This window comes from Mus pahari, chromosome 21 (assembly GCF_900095145.1).
Source record: "Mus pahari chromosome 21, PAHARI_EIJ_v1.1, whole genome shotgun sequence".
NCBI lineage: Eukaryota > Metazoa > Chordata > Mammalia > Rodentia > Muridae > Mus > Mus pahari.
In genome coordinates this window covers 18163343-18169536 of record NC_034610.1, presented here as the reverse complement: position 1 = coordinate 18169536, position 6194 = coordinate 18163343, and the positions used below count along the sequence as shown (strand labels likewise).

At 37.5% G+C, this 6194-nt stretch overlaps 2 pseudogenes; one reads left to right on the top strand and one right to left on the bottom strand.

The window, feature by feature from the left end:
• Window positions 1-1237: 1237 nt before the first annotated feature.
• LOC110338545 lies at window positions 1238-1447 on the top strand (annotated as a pseudogene).
• Window positions 1448-3151: 1704 nt separating this feature from the next.
• Window positions 3152-4178, bottom strand: LOC110338494 (annotated as a pseudogene).
• Window positions 4179-6194: the final 2016 nt, after the last annotated feature.

The following is a 6194-nucleotide window of genomic DNA, read 5'->3' as shown; positions in this document are numbered from 1 at the left end:
GAAAGAAAGAAAGAAAGAAAGAAAGAAAGAAAGAAAGAAAGAAAGAAAGAAAGAAAGAAAGAAAAAGAAAGAAAGAAAATATCAAAACAGTCTGGTTGTGGGACAGCCTTAACTCGTTATTTTGCTTGCTTAAGTGAGTGAGTGAGTGAGTGAGTGAGTGAGTGACCATTGTTGGTGCCACATATGCACAGGTGTTCTAAGCTACAAAAGAATCAGACTCTGTTAGCCAAAAGGAGTAAGCCAGTACACAGTATTTTTCCATGGTCTACCATCATGGCAAACACTTCTTGTATCCAGGCTTCTGCCTTGAGTTCTTACCATGTCTTGACTAGATGGTGGAATGTTTTCTATAAGATGAATTATACTCTTTCCTCTTCAAGTTGATTTTTTTTCTTTTTTTTAATCAGAGAAATAGAAACATTAACCAAGACAGTATGGTTTCCAACATTTTCCATGGCCAGTTGTCATTACAATTTCAGTCTTTGGCAAGGCTGAAGAATGTGATAAAGAACTATCTTAGCCATTTGTTTTGCTGCTTTAAAAATATCACCTTACAAAAATAGCATAGGTGGTTTTTCTTGGCTCATAGTTTGAGAGTATATTCTATAACTTCAGGAAGCAATCTCTTTGGAGATGGAAGCAGCTGGTCACATTGCATTTACACAGGAAGAATAGATTTAACTCAGAACAGAAGAGGTGAGTGGTTTCCATACATTACTTTCAGCAACACACAGGGAATATGGAGAAAATTAATAAAGAAATTCTGAAGTCATGCAGCATATGTCTGTTTTACCTCTATATGACATAATTTGTACACTGGTAAACCTCTAGATAGATGAGAATTTGGGGGTGTTTGACTCTTTGGCCTGTTCTTTGGAAACTCTTAGGAAGATGTTGCTTTATCTAACCTTGATGTGAATGTCTGTGCTTAGGTTTATTATATCTAGTTATGCCATATTCAATTGATATACATGACATATCTGTTCTTTTCTGAAGGGAAACAGAGGAACAATGGATATGGGGGAAAGAGGGTGAGAATGGAAGTGTGACTGATAGGAGTGAGGAGAGGTAAAACTTGAGTTTAGAATGTATTATATGAGAGAAGACTACGAATAAAACCAAGGCTTTACTCTTAAGTCAAAATGGCAGACAGACTGCTGTTGTAGCATCAAGCAAGTAGGTGGAAGGTTTTCTAACGTGGAATCATAATGCTGCAGAATTCAATAAACTGGGATTAATGAGAGATGATATAATACATAAAACTGAAGATGTAAAAGAAGCCGTAAGAAGGCTTCCTAAGGACCTTTATAATGACAGGATGTTTCTACTTAAGAGAGCCCTGGACCTGACTATAAGGCATCAGATATTGCCTAAGGATCAGTGGGCAAAATACGACGAGGACAAATTCTATCTTGAACCCTATCTAAAAGAGGTTATTCAGGAATGAAAGGAGAGAGAAGAATGGGTGAAGAAGTGATCTTGTAGTTAAGATCTGTGGATGTGCCTGGTCTCACCGTATATTTACAAAGTTATTTCAACTCGAATCACAATTTAAGAATTATTTATTTGCTCTACCTATTGGTCTCACTTTAAATAAATGTCTATGGTAACCATAAAAAAAGAATAAAATCAAAAACAAACAAATAAAACTGTGTGTTGAATTTGAAAAGAAATAGCTCCAGGAAAATCTTCAGAATTAATTTGAAGAGGTATATCAGGTTGCTCAGATAGTGTTCAATAGGCAGTCACTATTCTAGTCTCAGAATGAGGGAAAAAATCACACACAGAACACTAACAAAGATGCTGAACACTTAGCTACTAAGCTATTCATGGTTCAGTAGAAAGTGACTGTATTAGAATCTCAGCTCACATCCAGACAGATCATACCAGGTCAATATAATTCTACAAAGGAGGTTTCTTGTGGGGGGAAAAGGGCAAAGGTGGTGATGAAGACAAAGGGGAAATAGAGCAGAGGTGGGGGGGGGTCTGCCTTTTATTTAGGTTGTGATATAACTACTCACAGGTAAAAGTGATAAGCAAGCCAAGTTGATTCTGGGAATGTATAGCGATTGTCATGGCAACACATGTGTGGGTCCCTGTTGCCTGTGAATGACATCACTGCGTTCAAAGAGATGATCTACCAAGCTGATTCCTGATACCAACAGTAATGAAATCTCAAGCCTGCTGCAACCTTGCTCCATGTATCTGTGGAAATGTCAACTGAATTAATACACACGCTCTGATACTAATTGAGAAAATTCCATGGCAAACTGTTTCTTTTATATATAAATGTGTGCAAATGTATACACACACACACACACACACACACACACACACACACACATAAGCAAAGAAGGCACTATGATTCCCAATATTATAATTACTTGGTTAAATTATAAGTTAATTCAATGATATATCATAAAAAGAATTCAAGGAATGATTATAAGATTAATCTGGAGAAACTATAAGGTGAATTAAATGAGATCCCAACTACATATAGCAAGGAAATGGATAATCCAATAACATGAATTAAGTAAATATAGAAACATATTTTAAAATTCAAACTAACATTTGGGAAATGAAATATACAACAATTCACATAAAAACTCAGTAAGGCATCTTACAAAAAAAGGTCTCAAGTAGAAGACTTGATATCAGAACTTGAGGACAAACCAGAAAAATTGGAATTCAAATTATGACAAACATGATGCAAGAAGGGAGGATGAAGAAAATAATAAAGACCCAGAAAATACCAACAAAATGTCAAATTTGTAATGTGTTGGCACAGGCTGAGAAGCTGGACACACCATAGGCAACAGAAGCAGGTCAGATCAAATTATAGAAGAAACTTCAGAAAATACAGGAGAAATACAATATCCTGATACAAGAGGCAGTAATAAAGCCAAACAGACAGTATCAGAAAAGAAGCTGTCCATGTTAGATTTCCTTTGAAATCTCACGTATACAGAAAAAAAAAAAAGGAAACTGAGAGTTGCAAGAGATATGCATGCTCTGTACAAAGCTCTAGTTATAATAATGATAAGTTTCTCTACAGACACCCTAAAAAGAGGGATTTTCAGTGATATATTTGAAAATAGAAACAGTATCTGCCAACCCAATTATTATACCAAACAAAGCTATCTCTCATATTTTAACAAATTAATTTATTTCTCAGAGTCTTAAAACCTTCTATGAGCAGCTTCCTGGTTGTGGATGGACATTTAGCCCTTTTGGCCTCAAACTTGAACTCAAAGTACTATGAGTCAATGTAGTGGATGTAGACAAAGCCATCTTCAGCACCGCTGCTGTAGCTTTTGACTTCAGGATGGGAAGCAATTCTGTTGATGGGTCCAAAGTGGCTTTTGACTCTTCCAAACTCTTTCTCAAAAGCCAAATGGAAGAACCTGGCCTCAAACTTGCCAATCTGGTGGAGGTTGTGGTTACAGTCATGACTTTCTGACCACCTCCCAGCACCACATGGTCATAGTTGGGAGAGAGAGCAGCCAAGTCTTCTGATGTTCAAGACTTGTGGAGTCAAAGAGCTTAGCTTTGTTGTCCTTGGATTCAGTGACAAACATGGTCATGTATCTAGAGAACTGGATGTCACTGATCTGCTGAGAGTACTCTTTAACATTTACCAACACCTCTCCAGACTTGGCAGTATACTGGTTGAGCTCTCTGCTCTCATGGCCTGAAATGATGCACTCCTCCAGGAGTCCCCAGATAGAACTGGTGATCTTGGAATCATTATAGGGGATCTTCGTGTAGGGCTTGTTGCTGTTGATCTGGCTTGGATCTCATAGATTAAAGAATCTCACAAACACTGATACCCAATCTGCTTGTCTGTGTAGAAAGAACATGATGATGCTTCCCCCAAAGTCAAAGCCACAGGTCCAATGTCTGAGTTGGTCTTTAGTAGAGCCAGTTGCTTCCTTGTTTCACAGTCCCAGAGATGACAACTGTTGTCAGCTGAGCCAGTAAGGACGTACTTGGTGTCCCAGTCAACATCAACACACCACACAGCTCCAGTGTGGCCCATGTAGGTGCCTAACCTCTTGCCATTGACAGAGTATCAAACATTGACAATAGGGTCTTTGGTCACAGTGACAAGGTCCTTCATGGTTGTACTTAAATTATGTGATAGATCACTCATGGCCTTGCAGCAGGATGGGCTTCATCCTGGTGATGGTGACAGGAGAAAGTCAATCTATCTTTCATATTTTAAGGAAACTGAAAAATATGTGATTATAAACACATGTAGCTGGAGCTCATAGCCACTGAGACAGCACTATGGAAGATACTCAAAGAAATCTTCCACACTGAAAAGTAAGATGACTAAAGAAGTCACAGGAATATACAGACAGCATTAAATTATTAGAAAAACAAAAGTCAGAAATGTATTAAGTTTTACAAAAAAATCACAAATTGACAATAGTAAACATATAATGTTTAAGAAATAATTCTGGATAGTAATGGTCCCAATCATTGATCTAAAGACACACAAGTAAAGTGATTGTTTTAAGAAGGAATCAGTACTTTTTGTCCACTAGAAGTGTACTACTTGCATAAGAAAGGCACAGTACCATGACCAAAGATATGAAATTAAGAGTCTAAACAAATGGAACCAGAAAGAAGAAAGTTATAGTTTAATATCTCTGATTAACATGAATGAAGATTTTTCACCTAAATGCTGGCAAACAGAACTAAACAGCATATCAGAAAGATTGATGTCTTTGTCCAAGATGAGTTTATTCTAGGGACACAATGATGGTTGCACATGTGAAAATTAATTAAATGTACTATGTCAAATAAACATACCCTACCATAGTAATTACAAAATCCTTAACATTTTTGATAAAGAAAAGTTCTTTAACAAAATTCAAAATCCCTTGGCAGCTTAAAAAAAATGACAAAGTAGAAGGATCGACATCTTTACAAAATAATGTTCTATATGAAAAAACTGTAGTAACATGAGAAGAAAAAAAAAGCACTTCAACTAAAATCAGAAGTGAATTCAGGTATGGTGTTGTTTCCCAGGATCAATAAGCAATTTAACAATGCTGCCTTGTATTGTTAAGTTTACTATTGTTCTCTACATAGTCTGCTATTATCCTTTTACTCATCCATTATTTATCAAGGCCCTGCTGTTCATTATTACTGATAGGACTTGTGAAATGTTTCAGCAGTTAAGAGCACTGGTTGCTCTTGCAGAGGACCCTGGTTTGATTGCTACTATCCACGTGGGTGATCAAAACATCCTGTATCTCCATTTTCAGGGGATCTGATGCCTCCCTGTAAATGCATGCACACTGTAGCAAACATATAAGGATAAGCAGAGTACTAACACACATATAATAAATAAATCATTAAAAATTTTAACTCTGAATTTAGTAGCCATAGCTTCACAGGTTGATTGTCCATGAGCATGAGCAAGCAGTTCAGAACCATGAACCTTGAAACAGGATGAAACTGTGTAAGTCATCTGGATTTAGATGGGAAAGTATATGAAATTTTTAGAAAAATTGATAGTGATATGTTTTGTAATGGGGGAGCATGATGCTGCAGAAGGGGATCCCTCAGCAGGCCCATGCTGAGGCATTCCCCCTCCAGGTACCAGTTATATGATGGGTCTAGTATCAAATGAATACTAAACTAGTATCTAGTATTTGGAACATAGGAAGAAGGTAGGATGGGAGTAGAGGCAGAGAAAGAAGGGGAACGGAGAAGGGCCGAGAAAGAGGCAGGCTCAGGAACAAGTGGAGAGAAACAGAGGAAGAAGACAGAAAGAGGAGACAATGGGAAAGAGAGAAAGGGAGGAGAGAGAGAGAGAGAGAGAGAGAGAGAGAGAGAGAGAGAGAGAGAGAGAGAGAGAGAAGCCAGAAAAGTAGCTAGCCTCCTACTATCTGGCCATTGCTAGGTAATTGTTGAGCAGAGCCTAGAAGAAATGCTAAGAGATAATGTAGATAATCACTCACTAGAAAGAACTCCAGACAACATGAGCATTCCTCAAGGCAGATGCTGACGCTGGACATTAAACACCAGCATCCTCAGAGAGCCAAAATGAGGATCAACAATTCCTATAATTCTACTGTGAATGTTATGGAACTTCTAGAAGGAGAGACTAGATTTATGCAGAATGAAGTTCTGGGAAATATAATTATTAGTGGAATCTTCTGGCAAGAGTCAGTAATGTA